The sequence below is a fragment of the Microtus pennsylvanicus genome, chromosome 14, assembly GCF_037038515.1.
Source record: "Microtus pennsylvanicus isolate mMicPen1 chromosome 14, mMicPen1.hap1, whole genome shotgun sequence".
Classification (NCBI taxonomy): domain Eukaryota; kingdom Metazoa; phylum Chordata; class Mammalia; order Rodentia; family Cricetidae; genus Microtus; species Microtus pennsylvanicus.
Window position 1 is genome coordinate 4199908 of NC_134592.1, and position 21637 is coordinate 4221544.

The 21637-nt window shown below is 36.9% G+C and overlaps 1 long non-coding RNA gene and 1 pseudogene across 1 annotated transcript; both read left to right on the forward strand.

The window, feature by feature from the left end:
• LOC142834850 (ubiquitin-conjugating enzyme E2 N pseudogene) lies at positions 1–716 on the forward strand (annotated as a pseudogene).
• Positions 717–3411: 2695 nt separating this feature from the next.
• On the forward strand, positions 3412–21185 carry LOC142835328 (uncharacterized). The gene is made up of 2 exons (XR_012907783.1): positions 3412–3640; positions 20999–21185. It is a non-coding gene; the product is annotated as an uncharacterized LOC142835328 (long non-coding RNA).
• The last annotated feature ends 452 nt before the right edge of the window (positions 21186–21637 follow it).

Below are 21637 nucleotides of genomic sequence, written 5' to 3' on the forward strand. Positions count from 1 at the left end.
ATGGATGGGCTGCCCCTCAGGATCATCAAGAAAACCCAGCGTTTGCTGGCAGAACCAGTTCCTGGCATTAAAGCAGAACCAGATGAGAGCAATGGCCGTTATTTTCATGTGGTCACTGCTGGCACCCAAGTTCCCCCTTTGAATGAGGGACTTTTAAACTTGAACTATTCCTTCCAGAAGAATACCCAATGGCAGCACCTAAAGTACGTTTCATGACCAAAATTTATCATCCTAATGTAGACAAGTTGGGAAGAATATGTTTAGATATTTTGAAAGATGAATGGTCCCCAGCAGTGAAGATTCGCACAGTTCTGCTATCAATCCAGGCTTTGTTAAGTGCTCCTAATCCAGATGACCCGTTAGCAAATAATGTGGTCGAACAGTAGAAGACCAATGAAGCCCAAGCCATAGAAACAGCGAGAGCATGGACTAGGCTATATGCCATGAATAATATTTAAGTCAATCAGATCATCAATTGTACATCACTTCTCCTGTTCTGCCAAGACTCTTCCTTTTCTGTTTGCATTTAATGGACACAGTCTTAGAAATATTACAGAATAAAAGTCCAGGCATTTTCATCTTTGGTGATTACATGCACTTTAGCAAATCTATGTCTTGTCCTGATTCACTGCTGGAAAGCAGGAGCAGAGGCTAGAAGTGTCATCCGGGTTGTTGTGAAGTGTTTAAAAGCAGTGACTGCTTGGATTCATTTCCCCATCGTGGTTTAAGTACAAAGCACTGTGAAGAAGGTAGTTGTCAGGGTTAGCTGTCAGGGGTGTGGGTGTTTTTATTTTATTTTTTAGGGGGAAAGTTTTATTTTAATTTTATGGTTTCCTTTCTTCCTCCCCCTCTTATGGGATCTATTTGCAGTGGTTAAATGCAGCTAACCAGTTTTTTAGCATATGCTCTCTAGCCAAGTCTACCTTTAGACGCTGTAGATGGACAAGCTTGATTGTCTGAACTAAAATGGGAACATTAAATAAACATCACGGCCCTCACTAATAATAACATTGTGACTTTGAGGTCAAGTGTTGATTCTCTGCCCCATCACCCCAAAAGAAGAAGAAGAAAAAAGCTTGTGACCATTTTATATGGCTTGTCTGGAAACTTCTGTAAAGCTTATGTTTTAGTAAAATATTTTTTGTTATTCTAAAAAAAAAGATTGCCTTCATATATGTATGCAATTTAGGCAGCTTCTATTTCATTGTGTTTCATATGAACCTCCAATTGGCCTTTAGTTTTACTTTTTCCTCTCCATAAAACCTCTATTCTTCCCTCTTCTAACTCTCTTACACTTTGATCCTATTCCATTGCACAACATCTGCATTCCATTTCAGCTTCCTGGATAGATTTAACCTGAGTGCCTAATCCCATAATTCAAACCTAACATGTGTGGTTATGTGGAATAAAACATACTTAGCTAAACCTCAAGAGCAAATATCTCATGTAGGAACATGTATACCATGTTTGTGTTTTGGGGTCTGGGTTACCTCACTCAATATGCCTTTTTCCCTAGATCCAGTTCTCTGTCTTCACATTTTATTACTTTGAAATTTAAACATCTGTATAATATTCCGTTGTGTTAATGAACCATATTTTCTTTATCCAACCATCCACTGAAGGACATCTAGGCAGTAATAAATATGTTTGAGCAAGTGTCGTCATCTTAGTTTGCAACATCTTCTAGATATATGAATAATCTGAAACTTGAGGTAGATTTCTTTGCATTCCTGAGGAACCTCTACTATGATTTCTATAATGGCTGTACAAATTTTATTCTCACCTGTAAGTGCTCCTTACTCTACTTGACCAAATAATGAGCTGTCATTTGTTTTATTGACCTAGGACATTCTGAATTAGTGTATATTTAAGTCTCAGAGCACTTTTGACTTGCTTTTTTTTCATGGTGGTGAATTTTGAATATTTCTTTTCATCCTTCTCAACCTTTTTGAGACTTCTCATTCTGAATCTATCCCATTTTAATTGATTTGTTTGTGTTCTTGATACCCTGCTTTTGTGGGTTCTTTAGATATTCAAGAATTTATCCTCATAATGGATGAGAAGTTAGTAAAACAATATTTTCCACTTTGTAGCCTGATCTATGTGTGTGGAGGGAGGGTGTAGTATATTTTTTTACATTCTTCTACATGAATCCAAACAATTTGGTCAGGTTTATTTGTTGAGGATGATTCCCTTTTATTTCTAGTTGGACTTTTGGCTTCTTTTGGAAAAAAAAAAGTCAAGTGTCGGTAGGTGTTTGGAATTATGTAAGTGATTTCAATTTTTTCCATTGATCAACATCCAGGTTTATGCCAAGACCATGCTATTTTTATTACTAGAGCTCTATAGTATGATTTGATGTCAGGGATGGTGATACCTTCAACGGTTCTTGTATTAATTAGGATTATTTTAACTTCCTGTATTCCTGTCTTGTTGTTTTCAGATGAATCTGAACATTGTCCTTTCAATTATGAATATTTGTGGTTGAATTTTGCTGAAGCTTGTATTTAATCTGTAGATTGCTATTTATAAAACAAGAATTTAGCTATATTAATCCTAATTCATTTGTGGGGAAGATCTTTCCATCTCTATTAGCTTTTTCAATTTTTTCTTCAATATTTTAAAGTTTTTTTATCATACAAATAATTTACTTGGTTAAAATTACCACAAGATATTTGTGAGGCTCTTCTGAATGTACTGTTTACTTGTCAAGTTCTATCTCAATTTCATTATCATATGTATATAAAAAGGTCACTGATCTTTGTGAATTTATATCATGTCCTGATATTTACTAATCACATTTCTTAGTTGTAGGAGTTTTCAGAGGGCATATTAGGGTTAGTTGTATATTCAATTATATCATCTACAAGGATAGATACTTTGAGTTCTTCCCTTCCTAAATTTTGTCCACTTTATCTTCTTAGTTATATTAATGTTCTAGATATGACTTCAAGTACTATTTTGAATTGGTATATAGAGAGTGGATAACCATGTTCCTGATTTTGGTGGAAATGCTTATAAATTCTTTTAATTTCAGTTGATGTTTGTTGAGAGCTTCCAATATATTGCATTTATTATGGTGAAGTATATTCCTTGTATTCCTAGAGTCTCACGGCATTTATCATAAAGAGACATTAGATTTTGTTAAACTCATTTTTCAGTCCTATGATATGATCATATGGATTTTGTCTTTTAGTCTGATTGTGTTATGGATTACATTTGTAACTTTACATATGTAAAACTTTACTTCATCTCTGGAATGTGTCCTACTTGCTCATGGTAGATTATATTGTTCATTTATTCTTATATTAAATTTACATATTTTATTATACATTTACACACTGAAATCCTCTTTTGTTATCAGAACCCTAGAGTCTTTAATGCTAGACTTCCCCAGAACATTTACAAACATATTAGAACACACTATCTCTTAGCTCCAACAATAGAACTTATATAGCAGGAAGGTATGCAAATAAGGCCCATCTGTTCTCATGAAAACCAGATAAACCCTGACTCTGTAGCTCAGGCAAAGAAATCAGTCCTGGATGCCCAAGTCTTCCCATTCAGTGATCAGCACAGAAAACAAAACACACAATGGATTTGGTGCTGATTTGGGTTTTTCTTGTTGCTTTTTTAAAAGGTAATTTATGAAGAAGAGATACTGAGTGTGTTAGTGAACATGAACAAGATATATAAGATAGAGCTTCTGTGGTAATTTACTAACAACATTCTCTGTGTTTGCAGGTGTCCAGTCTGAGGTGAAGCTTGTCGAGTCTGGGGGAGGCCTGGTGAATCCTGGGGGATCCCTGAGACTATCCTGTGTAGCCTCTGGATTCACTTTCAGTGATTACTGGATGTCCTGGTTTCGTCAAGCTCCAGAGAAGGGGCTGGAGTGGGTTGGAAATATTAATAAAGACAGCAGTACAACAAACTATGCACCATCTGTGAAGGATCGATTCACCATCTCCAGAGACAATGCCAAGAACACTCTGTACCTGCAAATGAGCAGTGTGAGATCTGAGGACACAGCCACTTATTACTGTTCTAGAGGCACAGTGATGAGACTTCAGTGCTAACTCAGACATAAACCTCACTGTTAGGCCACTCAGGGCCACCAGGGGGTGCAAAAGACACAGAATAAAGGTTCATCCCAGGAATTTATGCAGAAATGATTACAATAAGCACTCTTCTCAGCTGTTTGACATGCATTTTTTTTACACATTCTTTGGAATTCTCTCCACATGTCCGTTCTGAAGGGATGCAATGTTCTCAACACATTATATGATCTTCTTGTGCTATTTTAACATATGAAGCACAGTCTCCAATGAACAAAGTGTAAACTGACAACTACAAAGTACTTGACATTAGTTATTGAAATTTCATGTAAAGAAAATACATGGACATTGTTGAGTATTTTCATATTTTAGGCAGAGGTCATGCTTGTTTTTTTTTTCATTATAGCATCATTAATGTTTTAGGGAAAACCAAAAGGAAAGTGGCACCGTGTTAATGTCATAAAAACATCCTGGCATATTTGGATGTCCTCTCTTCTCCTTGAGGATGGTGTACACAGGTTCCAATGACACCCAGGTATGTTTCTAGTTCAGTCGGTTTATTATTCCATGACTTTCATCTTGGTTCATAATAAAATTTTGTATAAGTAGATCTTGTCAATAAAACTTTATGAAAGTGAGATCTACCTACCTAGAAATCAAAAACACACAATTTGCCATTGTTATGTGAATCTACCATAGGTCACATTGGGTCTTTGAGGTAAAATCTGATCACTGGCAGAGGAAGTTCATTTCTCTTAGATTCACAGAATTCTTCACCATAGTGCAAACCACTAAGGCTATTTACCTTGGTTATTTTTCTATTGCTATGAAAATACACTAAGATAAAGGCAACATTAAATGAACACATTTATCATGCTTAAACATTCAGAATGTTAGAGTGGACTATGACTGAGTCAAGGCTTGGTGGCTGGAACAGGGTCTCAACTTCAATCTGAAACAAGAAGCAGAAGTCTCTGAAAACAACCTAAATTATACAATACAAAATTATACTTAATTAATCTATGACTCTATCTATCCTCTATCTCCCAAGACTGCATATTTATCAAACACATTGTGGCCGTTTTAGAGTTTTTTTTTTATGAATCTCTCTTACTGCTTATCTGTAATCTTTTCTTATTTTACCTGAAGAATTTTTAGAACATTAAGATGCTGTGGCTAGGACAAAAGTTGAGACTTTGGCTGTTGACTCTGACCCATTTGGCTTTCTAACATGGTGGAGGTATGTTAACCATCAGCTCCTTGGAGCCATGTTTACTGCCCCAACTCTAGGAAGCAGTAGTAAATATCTTGTAGCTGTGCTATGCTTTTAACTCTACAACTGTGCTCTCAAACCCACAGGCAGCTGATGGGATCCTCTTTACTGTATCACATTAAGAGACTGAAGGACTCTACCATGTGTTCCAGCCCATGACGATAGGATGCCAGTTACATCTCTCAGGCAGTTGTCTGGACATGTGTCTGTGAAATGGCCAGCATTGAGAGATTAGGGTGCCCAATGTGACTCCCCCCCTTTTTTTTGCACTTAGAATCTTTAGAAAGCTTTTAAAAGTCTTATGTGGATCCATTTACGAGGTTGAGTGCCATTTGTAGCTCAAGGTTTCTCATCCCTTCTGGTCCTGCTTTTAAAATAACCACTCAGAGGTTTAATATTAATTATAATTATTTGACCCATGACTTGGGTATAGCTGTGCCCAGGTTTTATGTTTAAATTAGCACATTTCTATAGGTTATCTTTAACCATGAGGTTTATGACTTGTTACCACACTTCTTGCATATCTGATGGCTATTGGCATCTCCCTAACGCTGGTCTTTTTCTCCCAAGCAGCCTGCTTGGATTTCCCACCTGGCTTCTTTATTCTGCCTGGCTGTGGTCCAAATCAGCTTGTTTATTAACCAATGGTAAAAAAATATATTCACAGCATACAGAGAGAATCCCATATTACATGTCAGGAATTATGCTCATGTATCTTATTCAAGTATAATAATGAGAAAATACAGTAGAAATTAACAATGACTTTCCACACTATCACCTGTGTCAGACATTTAGTCTTTTTTTTCATTTATTTTTGCTTAAAAATTTCCACCTCCTCCCCTCCTCCCATTTCCCTCCCCTTCCTCCATCCCCCTCCCCCTCACTCTCCAGTCCAAAGAGCAGTCAGGGTTCCCTGCCCTGTGGGAAGCAAAAGTTCCTCCCCACTCCATCCAGGTCTAGGAAGGTGAGCATCCAAACAGACTAGGATCCCTCAAAGCCAGAACATGCACTAGGATCAAAACCCAGTGCCATTCTCCTTGGCTACTCGGTCAGCCCTCCTTGTCTGACACGTTCAGAGAGTCCGGTTTGTTCACATGCTACATCAGTCCCAGTCCATCTTGCTTTGGTGAGTTCCCATTAGATTAGCCCCACCGTCTCAGTTGGTGGGCTCACCCCTCACGATCCAGACTTCCTTCCTCATGTTCTCCCTCCTTCTGCTCCTCATTTGGACCTTGGAAGCTCAGTCCAGTGCTCCAATGTGGGTCTCTGTCCCTATCTTCATTCAGCACCAGATGAAGGTTCTATGGTGATATGTAAGATATTCATCAGTATTATAGGATAGGGCCATTTAAGGCTCTGTCTCCTCAGCTGCCCAAGGATCTACCTGGGGACATCTCCATGGACACCTGGGTACACCTCTAGAGTCAAGTCTCTTGCCAACCCTGAAATGGCTCCCTTAATTAAGATATATACGGCTGGCTGGAAAGATGGCTCAGTGGTTAAGAGCACTGGCTGCTCTCCAGAGGTCCTGGGTTCAATTCCCAGTACCCACATGGTGGCTCACAGCTATCTATAATGAGATCTGGTGCCTTTCTCTGGCCTGCAGGTGTACGTGCAAGCAGAATGCTGTATACATAATAAATAAATGAATCTTTTTTTAAAAAGATATATATTTCTCTCCTCCCATATCCACCCTTTCTCCATCCCAACCATCCCTTTCCACCTTCTTTTTTCTCCTCATCTCCCCTTACCATCACCCCAACCCCACCCCCAAGTTTCCAATTTTTGCCTGGCAATCTTGTCTACTTCCAATATCGAGGAGGATAACTATATGTTTTTCTTTGGGTTCACCTTCTTATTTAGCTTCTTTAGGATCACGGATTATAGGCTCTATGTCCTTTATTTATGGCTAGAGTCCACTTATGAGTGAGTACATACCATATTCATATTTTGGGGTCTGGGTTACCTCACTCAGGATAGTGTTTTCTATTTCCATCCATTTGCTTGGAAAATTCAAGATGTCATTGTTTTTTACCAGAGTAAAACTCTGATGCGTACATATTCCACACTTTCCTTATACATCCTTCCGTTGAGGGGCATCTAGATTGGTTAGATGGAGTACGAAAAGGTGGATATCCTGGAAAGCAGAGCATTGTTCTAAATAGCAGAGGATGAAGTGCAAAGTGGAGGATACTGGATGTGGAAACTCCCAGTTTTTTAAATTTCAAAAGTTTTCAATGATGTATATTACATATTTGAACTAGAAATAATGACATAAGACAATGTGTTAATGGTTTTGCTTATGTTTCCACACTGTGTTCATAAATTAAAACAAGATAATAACTTATTTATAAGAAATTATTATTTAACAATTAATAATATTTTAAAACTAAAAGTCTGGATGTCACTCCACTCTTTCCACATCATCCCTTAAGTGTCCGCAAATTCCAGTCCTTTTTCTACTTCTACATACTCTTCTCAACCTGACCTTATCATCTGATGAAAACACGTGAACTGTGTTTATACATTTGGGTAATAAATATTTTAAAGAAATGACTATTAAATACATTTTAAAGTTTTCAGCATATAGATATTAGAGAAATGCAAATTGAAAAATACTGTGAAATTTTATTTTATCCTAGTAAGAATGATATTTAATAGGGAAACAAATGACACCAAATGTTCTTGATTAATTGTAGAAAGGAAAATTATATACATAGTTGGGCCGAGTGTGAATTGTTGTAGTCTCTATAAAATATCATCTGGATTTTCCCCCAAACCTGAAAATACATTGGTCATGTGAACTAACTATATCACTGCTAGAAAGACATCTAAGGATTCTTACTGAAAAGATACCAGATCATTTCTGTGAAATATCACCCTCTTCATAGCAGCTAAGAGCTGGAATCATTCTAGAGGCCCATCATTGGATAAACGGACAATAAAGATGTGTTTGAAACCCATTTTTTTTGTTCTATCAGTACAGGCACTCAGGTTCATGTTCCATTTCGTTAAACTTGTTAGATCGGTAATGGAAGATTCAACAAGCATATAGGATAGTCAATTATATTTCAATCGAAACAGTTGCTTTACTGTTTCAAATTGCAAAGGTACTTGATGATCCTGTCTTGTGGACTATTTATCCTTTGGTTTAATTGTTCAGTTTTGCAAAGATGTGCTGCATTCTATTATGTTGCATTTGTTTAACTACATAAAGCTGTGTTACTTTGCCTGACAAAATCTCCTGATTGGTCTACTAAAGCTCTAAATGGCCAATGTTTAGTCAGGAAAGAGAAGTCAATATGGCTGTTAAACAAGAGAATAAATAAACAGCATTTGGGAACATTTACATTTTAAAGGTGATATGATATAGATATGAATAATTTGCATTGGTATGGATCTTGGTTTATTGATACTATTTTAGGTCAATTTTCATATATATATGTATGTATGTATGTATTTATGATCTTAACTAAGGTATTATTTAGGTCATTTTAAAATTTAATGTATTATTAAGAAGTATAGTTAAATATATAATTATCTATAATAGTCAACTTGTTAGTCATGTTAGTTAGATTTTCTAGATGTACAGAGAAGTATTTCAGTTATATAGGTATTTGAATAACAGCTAAGATTTACCTAATCTTTGGCCAGTTGTGATATAGGATGAGTTATTCTGTATTTTGAGACTGTAATCATATGAATGTCTTGTGGTTTTTGTCTTTATAAAATTCATACAAAAATAGAAAGGTCCTACTCCCTTTATCTGCTGTTTCAGGCTGTGAAGCCAAGGACACGTGCTAGGCTGTACTTAATAAACAAAGCCTTGTTTTGCAAAAAAAGAAAGAAAGAAAGAAAGAAAGAAAGAAAGAAAGAAAGAAAGAAAGAAAGAAAGAGTCTGCAAGACATTTTGAATGACACCAAAATGTGACTAACAAACTGCCTATATAGGAAGAAATGTCTTTAAATTTCCTAGTTCATTAAAGAGTCTACTGGATATTATGAGCCAGTAGGCTAAAGATGGATTCCCCAACAGTACAAAAAAACTTATGGTAACTATTCAGGCAGCAAAATGTCTCCGTCAATTCCAGGATTTTGAAAATTGCTTATAATGTGCTTCCTGTTTACTTAGGTAATGTTATATTTTCTGGAGTTTTTGATGGAGCTAAAAAAATATAGTTATACTTTTCCTTAGTTATGATAGAAGATAAAGTAGATATAAATATTGTAACTGTGATTCTTGCTTGAAAACTGTTTTGTTATATATAATTTTACTATAATAAAGTTAAAACTTTCCTTTGTGTTTAAACAGAAAAGGGGAAATGGTTTAGGAGGTCCTTCTGTTTATAAGAATAAGTCTCTCTGTATTTATTTCAGATCTGGGTGGCAGTCCTCCAAATAGTTACAAAAATTATCTACTACAATACCTAATATTTAAACAGAAATGTTGTGCCTATTTATGTGATACAGTCTCCGTCAACTTCCTGTTCTCATTCTTAATTCTCTGGTAAAAAAATAAATTATCCAGGGCCCGAATTGAAAACTTAAATTCACAGGAAAAAATTTTGGCCTTAAGGGATTGAGGTTGAGAGGGTATATCTCCTGTAGAAATGTAAATGGTATAGATAGTAGTGGATGCATTGGAGGATGGTTGGAAGGGAGAATCAAAGGGGGAAAAAGGAAAGAGAAGAAGGGAATAAGCAAAAAGGAAGAGCCATTTAAGGGATAAAATAGAAACTTAATACAACAGAAGATTCTAAAGGTGATATGTAAACACAAAGATAAGTTACAGCTCCTTTGATGTATAATGATTTCCAGCCAGCATTATACGCTAGGTCAATGATAGAAAAATACTTGTTTGAGTAACCAACAATATCTGCTTTGCTTACGGATTTTCAAAGAACTAGAACCCACTTCTATCCTGCCCAAGGAGCAAGCGGGGGACATCTCCTTGAAACCTGGGAATCCCTCTAGAGTCAAGTCTCTTGCCAACCCTAAAATGACTCCCTTAATTAAGATATCTACTTCCCTGTTCCCATATCCACCCTTCCTCCATCTCAACCATTGCATTCCACCAAGCTCTCCACAATCATTCCCTTCTCCCTTCTCTCTCCCCATCCCCCATCACCCTCACCCCAACAACACCCCCATGATCCCAACTTTTGCCTGGCAATCTTGTCTACTTCCAATATCCAGGAGGAGAAATATATGTTTTTCTTTGGGTTCACCTTCTTTTTCAGCTTCTCTAGGACTGGAAACTGAGGGAGAGAGGCAGTGGGAAGGAAATGGAAGGAGGTGGAAATTTTTAAAAAATAAATAAAAAAATATGAACCCCCCAAAAAAATAAAACCCCTACTCTACATTACTTGAGGGACCAATATCTGAGAATAGGTACTATAGGAAACTACAGTAAGGATAAATAACAATCTTTTAAAAAAATAAGATTATATTAAAATGACTCCCTGTAACACTTTGCTACATGTAAAGATCAGTGCCTTGCTCAGCCATAAGCTGAGAAACTTCCTACTCTAACAGACTGGAATACATACAGAGACCTAAAGCCTGATAATATTCTAAGATTGAGAAACCTTGGGACATTCAGTACTATACAAGATATCTTCATCAAATCCATAGTGTGAAGAGTTCTCAGCTGTTTCTCTCAGAATGTGCTTACATTCCACAAAACAGATGGATTAAAAATTAGGTGTGGTCCCTATAAAACAACTATATGTGTATAGTCAAATTATATAAGAAAGTTGGAAACTTTTAGGCAGACTTTTCTTTCTCCAGTCTGCCTGTAAACAAAGAACATATACTGAGAATTAATAAAAAAATTAAATTTTGGGACAATTTCACTGGATTGTTACTTTTATTTATATTAAAACATTTCTATGATTCTATATGTTGCCACATAGCTCTTGTCTTTACCTCTCCTCCTTCCTGTACCCTCTGCACCTTCTGGTGACCTCTTCTAACTCTGCCTTGCATCGACTCAGAATTCTCCCAGTCTTATTCTTTTGCACTGTATTTCCTATCCAGTTGTATAACCATCATCATTTTAGGAACCAGTGAGAATAATGCATATTTAAAGTGTGCAAAAATTGTTACACATCAGAATCCCATCTTATGGGTGAGAAAATGGAATGACATTAGTAGCAGTGTGGGCATACTAATCAAATATCAAGAACTCAGGAAACGTAGTGTGAATGGAAGGTTGGCACTGAGTTTTGACCTAAAAATACAGAAACAGAAGAATTTGATGGGGAGGTTCGGCTAGGAAATGGATGCAGGTTCATGCCAAAATGTGTTTACTATGAAGAGTGTAGTACCAAAGCTATCTTATTCCAGACTCTATCTGTAAAAAGTCAGAGACACTGTTGACCAAATTGTAATAACGCAGTAGGGTAGTCTCCATCTCCAGTTTATAAAGTCTAGCCTGACTTCCCTCATGCAAATGTATCTTCTAGCTCTATATTAAATCCCCTCCTGTACTGTGTGAGCTCACATCTCTCACAGGAGGCCGACCTCTGAAGAAAAGGAGGTGTATCCTAGAAGATGAAACTGTTTGATCTTCTTTACCTGGTGACAGCCCTTCCTGGTGAGTGTTCCCACTACACACATGTGTCCATGTGGGGTTCTGAAAACATGTGATTGACAGAATTCTTTTTTTTTTGTCTGAAGGAATTCTGTCCCAGATTCAGCTTCAGGAGTCAGGACCTGGCCTGGTGAAGCCGTCACAATCACTGTCCCTCACCTGCTCTGTCACTGGTTACTCCATTACCAGTGGTTACGACTGGAGCTGGATCAGACAGTCCCCAGAGAAGAAGTTGGAGTATATTGGGTACATAAATAGTGGTGGTAGTACTAATTACAACCCATCATTTAAGAGCCGCATCTCCATCACTAGAGACACATCCAAGAACCAGTTCTTCTTACAGCTGAACTCTCTCACCACTGAGGACACAGCTACATATTACTGTGCAAGAGACACAGTGAGGGAAATTCAGCATTAGCCCAGACACAAACCTCCCTGTATAGGACCTCTGGACCAGCAGGGGGAGCTCAGTCCTGACTGATCTCAGGAACTTTAAAACTGCAGGCAGAGTAAGAAAAACACTTGGTTTCTCTCTGGCTTTTCTTCTAACTGCCTAAGAACAGAGAAGATAGAGGTTCTTTCCTCTATCTGATCAGGAAATATTTTGTTTGTGTAAAGCCACATTTTTTATTATAACTGTGTCACTGAAGACAGGGTACAAGGCAGTATTTCATGTCATTTTGAATGCAGATGAAGCCTTTACCAACAGAGCCATATTCCTGGTTGTAGGAATATGTTTTAATGATAGTGGTTCTTTGAAACTCAGCAGGTTTCACATGACAGTAATTTTCCTGTAACAATTGTGATTCCACTTTTGATTGTTTACACACTCCTCTCTGTATGTTGGAGCACATCCTAGTCAGTTCACACAAAATAGTTGCTGAAATGCCTATAGAATGATACATATTTTGTTTGGGGCTCCACATATCACTACTGCTGTATTACCAACTGTGAAATGCATAGCAGGGTATGCACTGTTTTCTAGTGTGTAGGAGGAAAGGTATATAACTCTGTTGTCAATATTAACTGTCTTGCAAAGATAATATATTTCATGTAAGAATATTTATCAATTGGTAGTAGAATTTAAAAACATCATATCAAATAAATAATCATGGTTACACTGATTACTAATATATTTAAATGTGTCAGAGAAGGATCCATCTCTGACATAGAAGAGAATTGAAAAGTTTGTGTTTAGACATACTTGGACCTTTACCTTGAAAGATTGTTCATTGATTTGTGATTTTATTCCAACATTATTAGAGAAATGTAATCCTAAACCAATTATAGACCCTGAAACCCAATGCCTCACTTATGTAACTAAAACAAAATCAACAGTGTAAATGGAATCTTATCATACTCCTACTTAAGTGAATAACCACTCTGTTCAGTTAACAAGACTTATATTAAATTCTGGGATATTTCTTGTCCAACTTTCTCTGAACATTAGAAAAATTTGAACAAACCAAGTATGGTAAATATTATCTGAAATTAATAGTCCCCAAACTATCTTAATTTTACCAATAAGGTGGGAAGGCATGCAGAGTTGTTGCACTCCCTCAGAACCTGCTCTGAACTTCTGCCTCTCCATTGAGAATATCTGTCACCATCATGGAAAACCACAGACTAAAGATCATTCAGAAAGAATTATTGAGTCAAATATAATATTTCTAGGAATGAAGAACTGGATGGACATCCAGCCAGGCTAACCAAGTCCTACAGACTATCCTCAGTTTTAAGGATGGCCTTGTGAAAAAAGTAATGGGATTCCAAGCTGAGATTGACTGGAAGAGGAGGGATTCTGTCCTCAGCACAGAGAACAGAATGGGTTGTGTTCATTCTCCACATTTCTGAAGCTGGATTGTGTCTTTCACCACTTTCACATAGACATCAACAAGAACAGTGAAAATCAGTTTTATATTTTGGAGGTGTTTTAGAGGGAGGTTTTCTTTTTTTTACTTTGATTTTAAGTAGCAAGTTTTGTTTGCAAAGATTGTAGAAATGGGCATTTTCTTCCAATACAAACACACACTTTTGAAACACATAGAAAAACACAAGGATACTGACATAATCTGAGTCTTATGTTCCTCTGTGCCAATATTTTGCCATACTTTTATCAAATCAGAATACTATGAGAAGTGTTAGAACCTACAGTATGGAGCTTCTTATAATTAAAAGAAACAAGAAAGAATCACCTTCTTTATTTTCCTTCTTCCTGAATAACACTTGTTGTATACTAACAAGAGAGTCATTAAGGGCCCTAAAGTTTCTGTCTATAATCAGAACATTGCCTGTTGAAGTATTATTATTATTAGAAACTTTATTCCAAGCTTTTAATATCAGTTTGGGTTGTTTGGCCATTAACTGTATGAGGACTAGCAAACTATTAGGCAACTGTTTAGAAGTCTCCTTACCCTACAATTTGATAATAAGTAGTTCCTAGAGGAATCCTTGCATTTGGTTATAAGCTGCATTGGATGGGGATTTGTTGATGCTGTACTTAAGTCACAGATTAAACAGATGGTTGGTGAGATTTTTCGTAGAATTTGCCACTAAAGGGTATACATTCATGCATACTTCTTTTTTCTACTTGCCATGTAGATTAGATCTATGTATGTTACTCTTAGTGTATTCATTTTTGTCTAAGTTCTCTGAGATTGTGATTTGTAAGCTGTTTTTTCTTTGCTTTATGTTTATAAACCACTTACGAGAGAGTGCATTTGATAATTGTCTTTCTGTGTCCCGGTTAGCTCACTCAAAACAATGTTTTCTAGCTCCATCCATTTTCCTGCAAAATTCAAGATATCATTATTTTTTCTGCTGTGTAGTATTCCATTGTGTAAATGTATCACATTTTTCTCTTCCATTCTTTAGTGAAGAGACATTCAGGTGGTTTCCAGGATCTGGCCATAACAAACAATGCAGCTACAAACATAGTTGAGCACATGTCCTTGTGGCACGATTGAGCATTCTTTGGCTATATACCCAAAAGTGGTATTACTTGGTCTTGAAGAAGGATATTTCCTAATTTTCTGAGAAATCTCCACACTGACATCTAAAGGGGCCGTACCAGCTTGCATTCCTACCAGCAATGAAGAAGTGTTTCTTTACCCCACAACCTCTCCAACATAAGTTGTCTTCAGTGTTTTTGATCTTGTCCATTCTTATAGGTGTAAGATGGAATCTCAGAGGCATTTTAATTTGCATTATTCTGATGAGTAAGGATGTTGGACATTTATTTAAGCATCTTTCAGCCATTTTGGATTACTCTGTTGAGATTTCTCTATTTATGTCTGTACTCCATTTATTATTGTACTGTTTATTCTTTTGATGATCAATTTTTTGATTTCTTTGTTTATTTTGAAGATCAGCCCTTTGTCTGATATTGTGTTGTTGAATATGTTTTCCCATTCTGTAGGATGTTGTTCTGTCTTGTTGACCATGTCCTTTGAATTAGAGAAAAATTTGAGTTTCAGGAGGTCCCATTTATTAATTGTTTCTCTCAGTGTTTGAGCTGCTGGGGTTTTATTTAGGAAGTGGTAACCTGTGCCAATGTGTTCAAGTGTATTTCCCACTTTCTCTTCTATATGTTTTAGTGTGCCTGGCTTAATGTTGAGGTCTATGATCCATTTGAACTTGAGTTTTTTGCATGGTGTCAAAAATCAGGTGTTCAAAGGTGTGTGAATTAATATCTTTGTTTTCTATTCAGTTCCATTAGTTCTCTTTTCTGTTCTTATGCCAATACAATGCTGTTTTCAGTACTGTAACACTGTAATGCAGCTTGAAGTCAGGGATTGTGATGTCCAAAATTTCTTTAATGGAAAAAATATTTCTTCCTTAGGAGCTTTTTAAAATTTTCAGTGACTATGGATCACTTAATTTATTACTATTTGGCAGGAAATCATGCAGAAATTATATAAGAAATTCAATAGGAAAAAACATTTCTGATATTTCTTCTTCCTTTTTTGAGACTGTTTGAAAGTCCCATGTTGTAGGATGCTGCTTCTTCATTTCCCATCTGCACAAACTCCAAAAATAATCATACAGAATGTATATTATTTAAATCACTGCTTGGCCAATCACTCAAGTGTATTTATAGCTAGCGCTTACATCTAGAATTATCCAATTTCCATTATTTTATATTTTACTATGGAGTTTTTGGTCTACCGGCAAGAAGCTACCTGACAGCTCATGTCTTTCCTTTCTGGCAGCTACATGGCATCTCGTGATTCTGCCTTGTTTCTTCCAGGATTCAGTTTAGTTTTCCCCTGCCTACCTCTATTCTTCCCTGCACAGGCCCAAGACAGTTTCTTTTTTAACCAATGGTATTCAGAGCATGAATATTAGAATACAACATCCCCTCCCCTTTTCTGTTTAAATAAAATGGAAAGTTTTAACTTTAACATAGTAAAATTACATATAACAAAATAGTTATCAAGCAAGAATTAGAGTTACTATATATATATATATATATATATATATATATATAATCTTTTTATTTTTTCCAATTTAAGAAAACTATTATTATAATTATCTATTTCTCAACTCCATATAAGACTTCTGAAGGATCTAATATTATCTAATTAAACAGAAAGTGCATTGTGAGCAACTTCCAAAACTAGAATTGACAGAGACATCTCACTGCCTGAATAGCTACCCAAAGATTTTCTATTATGTTGGGGTATCCATCTTCTGCCTACGGTCCCATAGGATCCAGAAGACTTTTCCATGAAGCAGCAAGTTTCCAAGACCGTCCTGCCAATATTAGCAGTTTGTTACTCACTTTTATGTGTCCTGCAACATGTCTGGCAGTCTCTTCTATGATGCAGCAATGCCAAAGGACTGCCTCACGTTTCTTTTAATACTTTAGCAGTCATGTCTCTGTGGGTCTTTTATGTCTATTTTTTTTGCAGCATAGCATCAAGCACCCTAGACAAGAGCAGTTTCTTAATCAAATGGCTAGCAAACTCCATAAGGATCCTTTACAGTGCACATCTTGCTCTTGAAATTATTGGTGGTGCCAGGAGCAGATGTGTCATACTGACATAAAAAGTCCTAAGTTCTTAAAATATTTTAACACTATATTCTGAAGATCTCTGAAGATATGAAGAATACCCACCTAACTGAAATATGTCTCTATATATCTTGAAAACCTAACTAATATGACTACAAGTTTGACTATTATAAATGGTTATCTATTAACCTATATTCTTAATTATGCATTACATTTATAAATCAGCTGGACAAACCCAATACCTTAATCAAGACCAGAAATACATATACACATTATAACAAAATTCACCTTAAATTTGTATCAATAAACTAAGATGCATACCAATGTAATTCTCTATAGGATATCCCCCTTTAAATGAAAACAAACATTTATAAACAATATTTGGGAATTTGGGCATAGTTCTCTCTAAACTACTTTCTGCTTTCTGTTGGGTGAAGTAATTTTGGGGGTGTTTATGGTGAACTTTTGAGGGGGGGTCCTTCAACCCATATTAGTATGGAATTAATCCACATGATCTCATTCTCTGTGGAAAGAAAAGAAAAACTGCTTTTCCAAGGTAATATATCCTTAGACTCAAACTTTGAAATCAAGATAACTTTAAAGTATGTATGTTTGCTTAGCTTACTAGTTTTCAAAACTGTTTTTTGCAGTCAAAATATTCAAAGAAAGCTCAATAGTATACATAATCCAGACTCTCTATGTATAATCCATCTTTATATGGCTTATTTTTCTTTAATCTATTCCTGTCTGTACTTTTTCACTTTAAAAACTTTACCTTTAAAAAAAACATTTACTTTATTTTATAACTGTCTATATTCTTTTTCTTTTCTCTCCCAAGCCTATGTGCATTTATCCAGCACTGTGACCAATTTAGAGGTCGTTTTGAAAACTTAGTATGTCTTTATTGTGTAATTTTAATCATTTTCTGTTCAGGAATGCTTCTTAAATTGCTTAGTGCTTCTTAAAATCCTAAGTGGTGTCATTGCTAAGGTAAACAAGGCCCTGCCTGCTTGCTCCACCCATTCCAACATGATGGAAGTCTGTTCACTGCCTCTAAGACTGCTAGGTTGGAGAAGTCCTCACCACCTCAACTCTGATAAACAGTTGACCCATACTGCCAACAAGTAACTTGCATCATGCTGCCCACAAACTGTATTTACATGCTTGACCTCCTGAAAGAGTCAGAGTTTGTGCTGGCATCATGGCCCAGAATGCCATCATTTCAAAACCACATGGCTTTTTTCTGCTACTGTTCAATCGGGAAAATCTCTCTTAAAGGAACTGCCACATGCTGACAGAAAAAAAAATGTGGCTAAACTTTCTTTTTCTGTGTTTAGAATTTCTTTCCAAGATTTCTCTGGTTTTATGTGCATGGAGTCATCCTCATGCCGTTGTACCAGTTTGTTGTGGGAGGCTGCTTGTTTGTTTCCCAACTCTCCAGACTCCTGAAATAATCCCACAGAAACTGCTTGTTCCTTGCGTTGGAGGATGAAATAGAATCCAACAGAACCATTTACAGGAAGGGAAACAAGGAAATAGAAGACTGCTTTTAGGGCACAGATCCAGCTACTTTAGACCTGAGAAGTACAATTTCCCTTTACTGTGGAAACTCTCTACAGCTCAGAAAGATGAGAGAGGAACCTTTGGAAAATATTTAGAATCTCATAGATTTGATGAAAATTATGACCAAAATCTATATCCTCCACAAAGGATCATCCCTATTAAGAGTTCAGTGTATCCTTTACTACCACTGGTGCTCCAAAATATTTCACTAATACATTAAATATTCCCAACCAAATAAGCAGGTTTATTCCATTAATGGTTTCTCACACAAGTTTCTAAATGTACAGATTCAAACACACTAATAATAAACACATATTCAGCAAAACTTCTTCCACATCACATTAAGGAAATAAATCAAAAACTTCCCCCTACTGTCATTTAACATAAAGTGAGGCCAAACTTGAACTCTACTTTATTCTCCCTGTGTCTACTTTTGTTACTACTTTTCTAATGTATGAATCTGAATCCCAGTTTCCATTTATCTACCTCTATTTCCCCTTCCTCCCTCCCTCCCTCTCTCTCTCTCTCTCTCTCTCTCTCTCTCTCTCTCTCTCTCTCTCTCTCTCTCTGTGTGTGTGTGTGTGTGTGTGTGTGTGTGTAAGTAAGTTCATTTATTCATGTGTGTATTGGAGGAAAAATCTTAACAAAGATCTTTCTCTCTGTATTTATTGAACAGCACAGAAAACATCTCTTAGAAAAATAGAGGGTTATTTACAGAGATCTTTAACCCAGTTGTACAAGGGTGGTCCCTTATTACTGATTCCAACTGATTCAAGTAATAAATATGATAACAAACATTATTGTTTAAGAACTATTATCTGTATGATTTCAACAACAATTTTTGATATTCCTTTTAGAAGATTTTTTCAAACTTATACATTGTGTTCTTGATAAATGGTTGTCATAACACACACGAAATCATATTCAATAGCCTTTAGTCAAATGAATTGAAGAGCATATAATGTAATATTAGAACTGTGTATGGGGCCTGAATCATTGATCTCTGCCAGAACAGGTATAAGGGGAAACCTCAGTGGGAGCAGGCCTGAGGGAGGGACCTCCACAGGAGCAGGTATGGGAGAAAAACTACCAAATGAGCAGGCCTGAGACAAAAACCGCTGTGGGACCAGGCCTGAGCCAGTGTACTCTGCCAGAGCAGTCCTGAGCCAGGAACATCTGCAGTAGCAGACCCAAGCCAGCAACCTTTCACAGAGCAGGGGAGAGACATTGATTTCCAAAGGACCTGACCAAAACCACTGACCTTGCAGGAACAGGAATGACTGTGTGAGTGCTCAGGGAGCAGACCTGAGCCAGAGGCCTATGTGTGACTGGGTCAGAGCCACCATCCTCAGTGGGAGCAGGCTCTAGCCAGGGATATCTGTGGAAGCAGGCCCCAGTCATCAACCTCCAGCAGAATAGGCCCTAGACAGTGACTTCTGTCTGCTGGTGCAGGCCTAAGCTAGAAACCTGGAGATTACACGACAGATTATTTTTACTTCACATAATATCATGAGAGGTAGCTATCTGGAAAAGGGCATGAAACAGACTTAATACGAAAGGTAAAGGGAAGGTGTATTACAAGTGAGGTTATCCTCCTGGGAGGCCTGTGAAGGCATATGAGTAGAACACACAGACTTCAAATCCTGAGTTGTACACTGAAGTTCAGTTTATCAGTCACTCCCTGTTTCTAGTGAACAGGTAGGTAGATATTCTGGTAAAAGAGAATAAAATAGAAAAACACAATAAGTTTATACTCCTTGGTGCACATGAATGTGGACAAAGTCTCTGGATGTGACCTCCTGAACAATTGAATTCAGTCATGTCACAACAATCCAGTGATCTCAACACAAAAATAGAGCTTCTAAACTCCAGAGGCAACTACACTTAGGGCTGTAGCTGACTCAGGCGGTACCTAGTGCATCAGTGTTGAAGTCAACACAGTATAAGAAAAGATCTCCAGAGCATGTAAGAAAGCAATGCTCACTGACCTATATAATACAGGACATAAAAAGTGGGAAGAAATTATTCCTAAAATGCATATTTTGATTGTGATTATTAAAAGAAATAGATGATACTTAATGTGTCCCAAAAATATCTTAGTATTATACAAAAATTTCCAAATGTTATCTTTTCTGTTAGACTCCTCCGGAACATTAACAAACATATGAGAACACACTATCTCTTAGCTCCAACAACAGAATTTATATACCAGGAAGGCATGCAAATAAGGCCCATCTGTTCTCATGAAAACCAGATAAGCACTAACCCTGAAGCTCAGACAAAGGAATCAGTCCTGGATGCCCAGGTCTTCTCATTCAGTGATCAGCACAGAAAACAAAACACACAATGGATTTCATGTTGATTTGGGTTTTCCTTATTGCTTTTTTTAAAGGTAATTTATGAAGAGGAGATACTGAGTGTGTTAGTCCACATGAACTATTTATATAAAAGATAGAGCTTCTGCGGCAATTTACTAACAACATTCTCTGTGTTTGCAGGTGTCCAGTCTGAGGTGCAGCTTGTGGAGTCTGGAGGAGGCCTGGTGAAGCCTGGGGGATCCCTGAGACTATCCTGTGTTGCCTCTGGATTCACTTTCAGTGATTACTGGATGAACTGGGTTCGCCAAGCTCCAGGGAAGGGGCTGGAGTGGGTTGGAGATATTAATAAAGACAGCAGTACGACAAACTATGCACCATCTGTGAAGGATCGATTCACCATCTCCAGAGACAATGCCAAGAACACTCTGTACCTGCAAATGAGCAGTGTGAGATCTGAGGACACAGCCACTTATTACTGTGCTAGAGACACAGTGATGAGACTTCAGTGCTAACTCAGGCATAAATCTCACTGTTAGGCCACTCAGGGCCACCAGGTGGTGCAAAAGACACAGAATAAAGGTTCATCCCAGGAATTTATGCAGAAATGATTACAATAAGCACTCTTCTCAGGTGTTTGACCTGCATTTTTTTTACACTTTTTCTGGAATTCTCTCCACATGTACATTCTGAAGGGATCCAATATCCTCAACACATTATATGTTCTTCTTGTGCTATTTTATCATAGGAGGCACAGTCTCCCATGATCAAAGTGTAAACTGACAACTTCGGGGACACAAAGTACCATACATTAGTCATTGA